The sequence below is a fragment of the Gymnogyps californianus genome, chromosome 10 (assembly GCF_018139145.2).
Source record: "Gymnogyps californianus isolate 813 chromosome 10, ASM1813914v2, whole genome shotgun sequence".
NCBI classification, from domain to species: domain Eukaryota; kingdom Metazoa; phylum Chordata; class Aves; order Accipitriformes; family Cathartidae; genus Gymnogyps; species Gymnogyps californianus.
The window spans coordinates 228,521-241,300 of NC_059480.1; positions in this window are offsets into that span (position 1 = coordinate 228,521).

Sequence of the window (12,780 nt, forward strand, 5' to 3'; positions counted from 1 at the left end):
AAATCTTTTGATATATTTTTGTGAATCAGTTGTCATAAATTTACCAAAAGAACTTACTATAAACTTAAGTCATCGAATACATTGTGAAGTCCCATGCTGTTCTTCAGTTGCCCCAAATCTGGTTTTTTTTCTGATAATGCAGCACTTGTCCACTTTTAAGCTATTTGTCTGGTATCTCTCTGTTAAATGTTTTGAACGCAGCATGCTTCAGAGGCCGTCTGCTTTGCCAAGGAGAGCAACTCCGGGACATTCGTGTTTTCACCTCTGAGCTTGGTAGGGTGTGGTGAGCTGCAACAGTACTATGATGGTAAGCTGCAACAGTACTGTGAACCCGTACTTGAAGAAAAACTGTGAAATCTAAAATGTATGCAAAGGGGGACTGGTTGTACATGTAACTCTCTCTGGGTATGTTGGTTTGATAGTTTTTTCCTGTGTTTTCTAACATGGGAACAAAAGCAGATTGTCCATGCGTTTAGTGCTGTTTGGTCACTACCTGTGGAATTATTTTAAGCAATGTCTTATTCTTTGAAATATCATGTATCTATTAAAATATTTGAGCAGGATAAAGTATTCTGTTTGATTCTTAGGCAAATAATTTTTGATCTACAAATTCTAGCAGGAGAAATATTTTCATGTGTTGTTTTGTTTTGTTAATAGGAAAAGGCAAGTTTATGGCACTTGCCATTTTAACTGAAATACTTAAGACAGCTAATTGCTTCTTCTTCCCAAGTCTTTGGGGCAATCATTCATAGTGTGCCTGATGTCTCTGAAGGTCTACTTCCCCTTCACTTTCCTTGTGGTGGTCTTGTAATTAATGGTTTCATGGTAAGACATGAAAAGTGAGACTACCTTTCTCAGATTCTGTTTCAGACAAACTCAACTCCTGGTAGAAGAAAGACTTGGGGACAAGAGGCAGATGTTGTTTGGTGGCTTGCTGAACTGGCCACAATTCTTTTTCTGTTACAGCATTGTAACGGTTTTTATTTTAGGAGTCAAAATACTTTTGAATTTGCAGAGCTTTATAGTTGGTAGGAAAAATTACTTGCTCTTGGTACAAAAATCTGTTATATTCTGTTTTATGTACTGCTATTAGCCAAAACTATAATAAAAAATGCTAAAATACACTCTTTTTTTGTTATGATTCTTTATTTTAATCAACCCTGGCAATATTAATTTGTTTGTGGTGATATGTTTTAAATATAAAGGAGAAATGCAGATATGGTTGAAAGTGAACGCGTTGATGAACCTGCATAAAATATGGTTGTTAAGTATTGTCTGCTCCAAGTGTATGGGTACAGTGCATTTCCCTATGGGTGTTCCCAGCGCTGCCAAAGTCCTACCTGTGGGATCTTGCTTTTTCAGCAGCTCTCACCAAGCTTGCATGTCCCTTAATTATTATGTTAGCATAGAATGAAGCTACTTGTTGTTAGGTGGTGTAAAGGGTCATTGTTTTCTCCAGTGAATCGTGCTTCATCTCTGGAGAGAGTGAAAGGGCGTTCGATCTTTGTTCTAGATAGTCCAAAATAATTTAGGGTTCATCTTCCTGTGAAACGACATCAACGACCCCTATGGCTGTCACAGATTAAGAGCACCAGGCTACGTCCTTGTTTTTGGATTCTTGAGCGTACTGTTAATACCAGAGGATTTTACAGCAGTACTTTAAATTTGGAATATGTCGCTTTTGCACGTGCCCTGGTCTGGACAGCTCGCTTTGGGTTGCTGTGTTGGATTGCTTTGCGTTGCTAGGGGGCACACATTATGCGGTCAGACCACTCCACAGGGTTAAAACTTGTGCATGTTGTGACCCTTCATATATGGTTTTAAAGTAGGTTTATGTTTGACTTCTCTGAAGTATTTAGTGTGGAACTGGTACATTTAAAGGAAGATTCATCTTTAGGCTATAGTGAGAGAAGAGGCAAGGAAGCATCCCGAATATGTCAGACCTACTTCTTGAAAGAAGACTTTTTGTTTGTACTGATTGTATTTTTTTTTTCCAGAATGGCATCCTTTCTGTCAGGTGTAGAAGACTCCTTTCGTGGAATTCAAATCTAATTCTGGAAAGGAGTGGTGGAAAACAATTGCACTAAGAGTTGCACAATGAAATAATTACTGGAAAACCTACTAAAAAATCTTCCAGATTTGTTAGTTCAGTGCACATAAACGAAAAGAATGGTAATTGTGGACGACGACTGAAATAGCTTGTCAAAACTGACGTGTAAAACACCTCACAAAACTGGGTAAACGTAAGCTTGCTGTTCAGAAATGTGTGGATTAGTGCCAGTGGTCTTCTCAGACCTTTTTATTATACACTCATATGTAGGAAGAAAAAGGAAGATTGGGCTCGAAAAAAAATAAGAAAGAGATTATGGTAGTTTAGTATAAGCATTATTAAAATCATGATAAACCTAACTATCCACATTGAAAATATCCTTTGTACATTGTTTTGCCATTGAAAGCGCTAGAAGGAATGTTACGCATTTTTTAGGCAGCATGTTGACTTACGTGCTCACGTGCTGGAACAAGGTTTTTTTTACTTTAAATCTGCTTAATAAACCCAAGCTATCATGTTATTTTGGAGGAATTGCAGTGCATTGTTAGTGTATGGCTATGCAGATAAACTCTCATGTTTTTTACATGCAGTAGCATAATACAGCTGACTATATTTGGATGCAGATTTTGTGTATAACTGTGTATCTTTTTGAACCTTTTCCTCTGAATTCATCTCTCATCCAGTTTATGCCTGCACTTCTATGAATATTTCTTTTCCAGTCCTTTTCGCCCGCTCATACCGTTCTTCAACATATTTAGGATTTATTTTCTTAGGATCGTCTCTGTGCTATTCAGTAGATTTTTTTTCTCTTCTGTCTTTCGACTCCTGCCCTTTCTTTGCTTCTTCCATTTGGTATCCTGCAAGTTCCCGGCATTTTTCTCGTATTTCATCCACACCTTTGGGGTAACATTCTTGTAGGTTCCACTTGTCCTAGTTCGAGTGACAGTGGGTTGTCTACAGAAGCGTTCCCTTTTCTGAAGAGAGTGGTTGGAGCTTACTCCCTGGCCACCTTGGCTCTTGAGCAAGGAATGAGGAAGGCGATCGTTTAGAGCCTCTTGCGTGCCTGTTTCGGGTCGTTCTGAATATTACGATGGCTGGGCTGGAGATCAAATGTACACCACTTGCTCCTAGGCTTTCCGTTTAGTTGACGCCTGTGGATGAATTAGTCATATCTCTCTCTTCATAAACACTCTAATGACCTCAGAGTAAGTGACTGCGGAGAAAGCTGTCTTGTGATGCTAGAAGAAAAGAATGTTTGGCATTTCATTAACAAATTCTACCAAAAAGGACTATGTTCAGCCTTTCTCTTAACAACGCACTTGCAGTTTACTGTCCTGGGCAGCAGTATCAAAAGGTCTAGTGCAAAAAGGGATGGAGTTTTTTTATTGCTTTATCTTCTACAAAAGCTGGAAATCAGTAGGATATCCTTACAAGACTGAAAGAAATGACGTTCAGACTTGCGAATTGTAACTTTGATGTCAGTTGAGTCCTCTGTTGTTTATATCTGAGTAGACAGCATGAGTGCAGAGAATTGTCTTGTTTTCAGGTAACTGCCCTGCACCACGCAGGGTCCTGTTTGCCATGTGGCCGACCGGACAAATACAGCATGGATCTTTCTGAGCATCTAGCATGGACGTGGCTAGGCACACCTCGTGTGTCCGTTTCATTGACTGCTCCGGGGCATTCTTGCTGGTTTATCTTGCTTCTGTGCCCTGAAGGAGGATTTCCATCAGGATTTTGCTAGCTCATTTCACATTTAGCGGTTAAAAAAAAAAAGGTGAACATAATATCTGCTAACTCCTGTTTCTTGAGCTTTGTGTAAAGAAAAATGAAAACCGTCACTTTTTCTGCATTTTTCTGGACACTTAGTAGCAGATCCTGACATGCTGCATGCCTTATGGAAGTATCTGAAATAGAGGGCAAACAAGGTCGTTAATTACTGACAGTCTGGGGAATGTGCAATAATATAATCCACAAAGGCTGTGGGAAGAATTGAAACTGTCGCTCGGGAAGGCATTGTACTGGAATTCAGTACAAAGAACTCCATGAAATTATATGATCTTCCATATTTGCTGTTTTCCCAACATTGTGTATGGAATAGTGCACAAAGAGCTTAACGCTGGGCTCCTGCTGACAGATAGTGAGAGAAAGCCAGAAAGAAACTCTTAAAGGATTCCTGCAGTGGAAAGAGAGGTTTCCTTTGGGTGATTAAAACACTTTGTAATTCAACTTGCTGTAGAGCTTTTCCCACAGGCAACAATTCCAGAGTGCATTTCTCAGGAGTGTTAAAATGAACAGTTCTGCTAACCACTTGTTGTCTTAGAGCCCTGTTCCCACCGTATCTGTCACTTCTTTCTGGAGATGCTTGATCGTGGCTCTGGGCTGCAGTACGTTCTGTTCATTCAGACAGCCCGGAAGGCAAAAGGCTGGGAATGCAGTCCGGTTTACCAGCGAGGCAGGTATTTTCCCTGTGCTAGAGCAGCCGTCGGTATTGTAGCTGTGTCATACAATCATCATAGAATGGTTTGGGTTGGAAGGGACCTTCAAGATCATCTAGTTCCAACCCCCCTGCCATGGGCAGGGACACCTTCCACTAGACCAGGTTGCTCAAAGCTCCATCCAACCTGGCCTTGAGCACTGCCAGGGATGGGGCATCCACAAATTCTCTGGGCAACCTGTGGCAGTGCCTCACCGCCCTCACAGGAAAGAATTTCTTCCTTATATCTAATCTAAACCTACCCTCTTTCAGTTTAAAACTGTTACCCCTCGTCCTATCACTGCGCTCCCTGATAAAGAATCCCTCCTCATCTTTCCTGTAGGCCCCCTTTACGTACTGGAAGGCCGCTATAGGGTCTCCCCGGAGCCTTCTCTTCTCCAGGCTGAACAACCCCTGTCTGGCTTTCTTCTGCGTGGCACGCTGCTGCCAGAGCATACAGACAGCCAGAGCACAGTACTCTAAAGAATCTCTTCATCATCCAAAAAATGGGAGGTGCTGTTACCTGCTCGTGTGTCCTTTTATATAAAGATTTGAATGATGCTGAAATCAGCCTGTTGTTGCGGTAACCAGGTGAGAGCATGTGCGGCGAAGTCAGATTTGGTGTAATTCTGGGTCAAGTCCAGAAACTGGGAACGGAGGTAGCATGAGGAGGGAGAAAAAGTTTGTCTACGCAGTGGTTTGATGGCCGGCTGCGTTGACAGTGCAGCCCAGACATGACAGGATTGCCTGGCTCTGGCTCATAGCCACATAAGGGTGTGTCGAAGTTTCAGGTGCGTTGGGGAGTTTCTGCAGGGTTTAGCAAGGCAAGATCTTCTGATGTAGCTGTACGTTTGCAAGTTTAGTTTCGGTGCTTGAAATGCAGTAGACAAATGAAGCTCGCTTCCACCCACAGGAATGAGAGCCTGTAAATCTAGCAAGACAGAGGAGGTGTCCAGCTATCTCAGACAGAGAACAACGTGCTTTTCAGAAACTACCTCTGGCTAGAGCAGAGGCGGCCCTGCAGACAGCCTGTGCAGTTGTAAGAGACGTGTCCCACAAAGCGAGAAGCGCAGTGCTTTGATTGCTGTGGGAAAGACTGAGCTCCTTGATAGGAAAAGAATGAGGAGAGCTACTAACTCTGCCAAGCCTGGGGCTTCCTCCTGCTCGCTTTGTTTGAAACCCAGTGTAAATAGGTTTGTAGGACTGATGCAGCTAATTGTTTATGCTCCAGTCTCAGCCCTCCTTGGATCCTCAGCGTTGCGCATAGCTTCTCCGGTGATGTAACCGGTGCTTGGCACGTCAGATTTAAGGTACGGCTGTGTTCCAAGAGGGGTCCACGTTGCCAGATACAAATTTCTGCTCGACCACATAAGTCACGTAAAGGAAGGTATGGCAAAAGGTCAGAGATATTTGAGTTGTAAGACATGCCAGCCGTTAGCAGCTCCGCTGTGTTGAGGTATCGTGCTTGAAGTGCCTCAGGCTGGCCGTCCTCCTGCTTTTTTATTGAGAAACAAATTGTGGCTGGTGGGGCAAAGAGAAGGAATCGCCTCAGTTTTATAAGCAGAAGCCAAAAATTCATGGGAAAATTCCCATGTAGGAAATGGAGGAGCTCCCAAGTTATGTGAAGATAACTCGGCGTATTCTATAGAATGAGTAAACAAACACACTCTGAGAGCTAATGCAAAACACTCATTAAAACAGATACTGTGCTGCTTCAACAGCATATTTATTAAAAAAAGGGAAAGGCACTGACAGTAAAATGCTTTGTTCAGAACATGCCCGCTCCTGTGCCTCCTAATTTGCAATTCCCCCATTGTTTTAATGTTTTTGATTCGTTTTTACTTTTAAGAAGCTTTTCCATAAGGGAGAGCCTAAAACCTAGGTCAAGCTGTTCCTGTAGTGGTACTTGCTCCAAGTTCAGAGCTTTTTCCCCTGAAGAGAACATGCGGTTTGGCTCTCCGGTTGTATTTCAGTGAAGCAGTTAGCTTGCTGACTAGCACTCTCTTTGGGAAGCTTGTACCCAGAGCAAGAAACCTGGCTTTAATCTTCCTTTCACGCCCAGCAAATAGTCTCAGGCTGCCTACTTTATCTACTTCGAAACGCAGAAAAAGAGCGTTGCAGGAACGGCAGCCCCTGTGCCCAACAGCCGTACGCAGCCCCGGGCTCTGCTCGGTTCCTGCCTTTCGGCATCCGCGGGGAATTACGTGCTCTGTTTCCTGGCACAAACAGCTGGAACAGTTTGCTTGGTTTTGGGGGCAGAGCGGGGAATCTAACAGTTCACTGTTTTGCTAGCAGCCTGCCATTTGGTTGCCTCATTTTTTTTGGAAGTAACTTAAGGTAGCACGGTTAGCGTTACTGAAAACCTCCCGTCAGGTTTATTTGGCAGTAAAATAATTGCCACGCTTATCTGTGGCAATTAGTGTTTGTAGAGCCTTAATTTTTCTTGTTGTTCTGAAGTATCCTGTCTGTGAAATAGGACTAGGCCTCTTTCTCCTTTATAGTTAAGACACTTCTTTTTGAGACGTACATCCTTATTAACTGGGCTTTTGTGTAGTTGCGTCGACTAAAGTTTATTGGTACGTGAAAAAGAGGTGATCTTTTTTCTTGTTAGAATTTCAGATTTTGGGGGAGTGGTGGTTTCTGCTTGGTGGTGTCTTGTTGTTCCCCCCCCCCCCCCCAAACACTTACCGAAGTTTTTGATGTAGATCTTTGAAGTACCGTACAAGTTGTGACTGGATTGAACCCTTGTGCAGCTCCTCTGAGGTAACAAATACTACCCTGATTTTATGGATAGGGAAATTAGATGAATCTCAATGAGATTAAAAAAAAAAGGGGGGGAAGGGTGATGGGGGGGAAGCTTTCTGACACTCGCGATTGTATGGGGTTTTCTTAGGCCTTGCTGCTTCAGACATACTCGGTTAACCTCACCGTGCAGGTTTTGTTAAGTAAAAAAGAGAAATAAATGACGATGTTGTAAAAATGACTGTTTCATTGATGTTTAGGCTGTTACAGTCAAAGAAGTAACACCTATCGAAAATTCTTAGGGTTCAGGTTAAAGCAAATTTAGGGGAATTCTGGGGCTGTTTATGCTCTTTTGCACTAGGATGGATTTACCACATGGGGGCAATACGCGACTGGACTGTGTTCTCTGCCGGCTACCTATAGATTAAGAAAATAGGTGGCACAGTTGGCAGTTTTAGCCTGGACTTCTGTTTCAGTGTTGTGTGTGGCTCAGCAGCCGTATTTCTTTGCAGCTTGTAGCTTGTGTATGCTCTTGATTTTTTTTTTTTTTTTGTACTGTTGATTCAGAACTGCTGCTGGCTATAGACTGAACCTTCTGGGTAGGAAGAACGTGTTTAGACAAGTACACTAATCAGCCTGAAAGAAGTTGCAGAGCAAGTGCCTGCGTGTGTGTGTGCGCACGCAGGTATGAGCATATGCCGTGCTTAATTTGTTTGTTGTAATTGCCACTTTCACCATGAGAGCTAACTTAAAATACAGATACGATTATGAAAGTCAAAGTAGGTGATTGCAAAAAAGGATTGCATCCACTAATTTTTTCTGTTAGCAGACTAGCAGAGTGTTTTCCTGTATGTAAGCGCCCTGTTCGAAAGAATTGGTTAATATTGAAGGGTTAATTCTAGGTCATAGTCTGAGGCTAGTGGACTTTGCGCTTTATAAAGGGCAATGTAATTGCTAGGTAGAGTGTGTGTAGAAGGGCTCCTGAAAAATGCCTCAAAGGGGAGCAACCTGAACAGCCCAAAGGATGACCCCTGTGAGACGTGCTATAGCATGATTGGGGTGGGGGAGGCAGAAGTAGGTAAGATTGGACGTGGAACTCCCCCCCACCCTACAAAGAGTCTACAAATTTCTGTAGCATGGAAATTAGTTTCTCTAGTTGGTTTAGCAAGATGCTGCTAATGACGAGTACCTTTGACGTTGTATCTCTGCCAGTAGAACAAGGTACGTTCTGCCAGTTTTTGAAGTATCTTCATTCATTACTGTTGAAGAACAGTATTTCTCCTGTGCCTCCAGGTCAATTTTAACAGTAAGTGAACCTGGTGTAAGAGAGTAATTCCAGAAAGTGATATGTACAGGTATGTCTGTGTTATTCATTCTTTGTGCTGATCACGCGGATCAAATCTCCGGTTATCCAGCAATTCCTGTTCACCTTGGCTTGCGTCTTTTGCCCTTTGCTTATCATCAATGCATTGATCAAATCAGTGTATTGATCAAATTCTATGATTTCACTCTCTTCTTTTTGATATTTTCCTACCATCTGGGGTACAAGTGCGCTGTGAGTCCAGAACACCACCTTGGCTACAATCGCTGAAATCGGCTTGGTTTTCCTATTTGAGAAGTGGTCTGATGCAATTCTGAGCTGTTAGGTAGAGAACTTGTTTATCACTGATGGGACAGGTTGAGGAATGATTCGGCAATCCACATAGCCCAGTCTCTACTGAGATGCCTGAGTCGATGTGGAAAGCAATCCAGAGAATGGGTTGGTGAGACAAGGCAACTAGTCTCCTGTCTGGTTCTGCTGCACAGACCGTTACAAACTGCAGAGTACTTGCCTGAGCTCTTCCGGGATGAAACACTTTCAGATCAGGAATATGAGCGGGGTAGTCGCTAATTGTCATGACAGTCAACCTAAGATGTGAACACATTTGTGGCAATGAGAATTTTTCCCTTGGTGGACCTCTTGAGGTGCTCTACAGCTGGTACTGTGACACCAGGTCCTCAAAGGTGAGGGGAAAAGAGTGATCATCCTGTGAAGAAAGCTATCAGCCCTTGCAGTTGGTCCTAACTGACACTGTGCTTAGGCTTAGGTTAACGATGCGTACAGCCAATTGTTGAATAGCTCCAGGTAGTAATTGATGGGAGAGTTGTAGTATGAGGCACCGCGCTAGCTTGAACCAAAGTAGGACAACGGCAGCGAACTGTGGCATTCAAAGCTCTGTAAACTGCCCCTGCCAGGGATGCTGGTGCTTCGGTTGGCCCACCTGCAACAAAACGCATCTTCACATCTTCAGCCTTGGCATGCCTACACGTGTTGTCATTACAGCGTCCCAGTATAACATGCTAGAGAAGTGAACTGGTGATGTGCAGCCCAGTTGAAGTGGGGAAGTGTGGTGTACACGGTATAAAACGCTGGCTTAAATGATTGTAACTATTTCCATTCTCAGCTATACCTATCTTCTGCTATAGGCAGAAGGGGAGACATAATGTAAGTTTTTGGAATTGCTTGCCTTGTTATATGAGATAGGAGACCTCTAAGAAACAGAACTTTGGTACGCATTTGGAAAATATGTGCTAACAAGATTAGCAATAGGTATAATTTTTCAGTCTGCAGAGTTTCTCTTTGCCACGATGAAGAATTTGAACAGGAAGAAGCTTTTCCAGCTGCTGTTTTTCTTGGTTGGATAAGAAGTCTGCTTTGAAGGACTTCCTCCACCCTCATCCAGAGGGTGATAAAAGAAAGAGATGACATCATAGTGGAGTAAAAGGATAATTCTAATTGTCCCACTCAGGCCAAGAGGAGAATATGGTGTAGATTATCTGTAATATTAGTTGACTGAATGAGTTACACCTCGTTATCAGTTTTTATCTCACAGGGATAAAATTGTATTTTGTCCTGACACTGCATCCTTCCAATAGCAACAGCTGACTTTCATGTGTAATGACATTATTCTTCTGGCTTTGTTCTCTAAACTTCCTCCTCCTGCCAAGGGTTCAGACATACTGCCTGGATGGTCAGAAAGTTCGCCTTCATGGGAGTTAAGGAAACTCAGAGGTCTTTGTGGATCGCTGTGAAGAACATATTGCTGAGTCCGTGTGCAGTGGGTTAGCTAACCATCCGTTCCCTCTTCTAGGTTTCACATCTGTTCACCAAACACCGTGTCTCAAGCATGTTTTGTGCATTCCGGTTCCTGAGCATTTTTGTAAACGACCACGTGTAGAACAGAGGTTCAGCTCGATAAGGCAGTTCCTATTTGTACCCTGTTTGGTTGGGAGTAGGAATCGCATCATCTGTTCACAGGCTGTTCCCTGCCAAACGATTCAGTGAGCGCAGAGGGCAGAGCTGTTGTCGTCTTCTAGCTTGTAAAAGTGGAGTGTTGTCCCTTCTTGTCCCTTCCCCTGCCTTTGGTGGAAGGAACTGAAGATGGCAGGTGGTGCCATGTCCCTTCGCAGCCTGGTCCTGCACGCGGGCAGGAGTGTGAAAATGGGTGGTGACTTCTCTAACAGGGAAAAGTCACCTGTTATAGCGACTTGTATGTATGTTATAGTTTTGTGATGTGTGTATATATATATAGGGGGCCTACAAGAAAGCTGGAGAGGGACTTTTTACAAGGGCATGTAGCGATACAAGGGGTAATGGCTTTAAACTGAAAGAGGGTAGGTTTAGATTAGATATAAGGAAGAAATTCTTTGTTATGAGGGTCTGAGGCACTGGCACAGGTTGCCCAGAGAGCTGTGGATGCCCCATCCCTGGCAGTGCTCAAGGCCAGGTTGGATGGGGCTTTGAGCAACCTGGTCTAGTGGAAGGTGTCCCTGCCCATGGCAGGGGGGTTGGACTAGATGATCTTTAAGGTCCCTTCCAACCCAAACCATTCTGTGATTCTATTTTTTATATATATATATATTTTTTAATATATATATATATATATGAGGCAACCTGTTATAGAAAGGTTTTAGCATCTAGGCAGCAATAGCTGCCAGGTACCATCAGCATGGATGGTATCGTCTGCCCTGAAGAATTGGGAATGCAGGTATGAAAAGGAGAGACTTCTTAACGTTCGGGTTCATGGCAAGTAAACTGGTTTCAGAGGAATACTTGCACATCCTGCTAAACTCCTCGTGCTATGATGGAAAATAATTCTTTTGCCTGTGTGGGTAGAAAGGCTAGAAATGAGGTGCATGTAGAAACAGAGGTCCTGGGTATGTGGATGCTTAAACACGCAGAACCTTCGGTGCCTTTTCATTACTGGATTGTTTCAGCGCAGTAAATTACATGTGTTTTTGTGTGAGCAATAAAAGTTAGCAATATACAGCGAAGCATAAACAGCAGGGTGTTGACGCTCCTAAAGACTTTCCTATATCTGTAATTATTGCTTCCTCTCTTTGATTGTTGTCGTATGTTGCTTTTAAAGTGATCATATCAGATTTGTTCTCCAACTTGCACAAGAACAGTTTTGTGCTCTTTTTAGACGTTAAAGTAAGTGATTGAAATGAAGATTACTCTGAAGTGTCTGCACTTTAAAGGATGTGAAACTGTATTAGCACTTAAGCTGCAAATAAAATCTACGACTCCATTTTCATTGCCTATGGAAGTGCAATGCAAATGGTACACAAAACAGGATACTGAAACATCCATTTCAGAATGAAAGCACTTCAACTTATTGGAATCACAAATGTTTTTAGAATGGAGTTATCTAAAATGCTGCATAAACTTTTGCAACCTGCCTAGTTTTTTTGTATGCGTGAGATTCTTCAGCTCCATTTCACTTTTTAAGGAGAAGAAATAATGGGACATAGTTTTAAAACCTTGTGTCTTTTTTTTTTTTTTAAGAGATTAGAATGTTGCTAGTCAGGAATTACTCATTAAATTTGTGAGTTGCTTCTTTCTTTGGGTGAGAGCAGTGAAGCTGCTCCAGGTTGAAAGGGCTGTTCTGCATGATTTATGTGTTTTGTTAATATAAAAGTCATATGCTATGCTAATATTTTGTTTTTCAAATTGTCGTGGAAAGGTCAAGTTCTCAGAAACAAGGCGGCTCTTTGCATTTCTTGTGCCTCAATCCTTTCCTAGAGAAATCCAAGTATTTCTCTCAGTTCTGTTGCTTCTCGTCTTGAAGAGCAGACTCCAGTGAGACGTGGTCCTTCCGCGCGACCGGAGGGGTTTGTCAAAGGCAGTCCATCCCAGGAAGCGCTCTTTCCCTGGCCGCCCTGTTACCAGCCAGCCTCCGCATCTGCTTTTGGGTGGACTCGGAATCCGGAAGGTGCAAAGGTCTGTTCAGGCAGAGCTCCGTTCATCCTGCGCTGAATTTCCTACAGTGTTTGGTTCTTGCCTGTGTTACTGATGGACCGGCTTGCTGGTTGGGGAGCGAGGAGGACGAGGATGTTCTGATGGTCTTCAGCCCCTTCAGCCGTCGGCAGTGCCCAGTGCCTCTGTGCTGGATCTCAGCACGTGGGTGCAGCACCCGTGTCTTCTCTTCCGTTCTGTAGCGCTGTGGCTCTTTCTATCCCTATTTAAAAT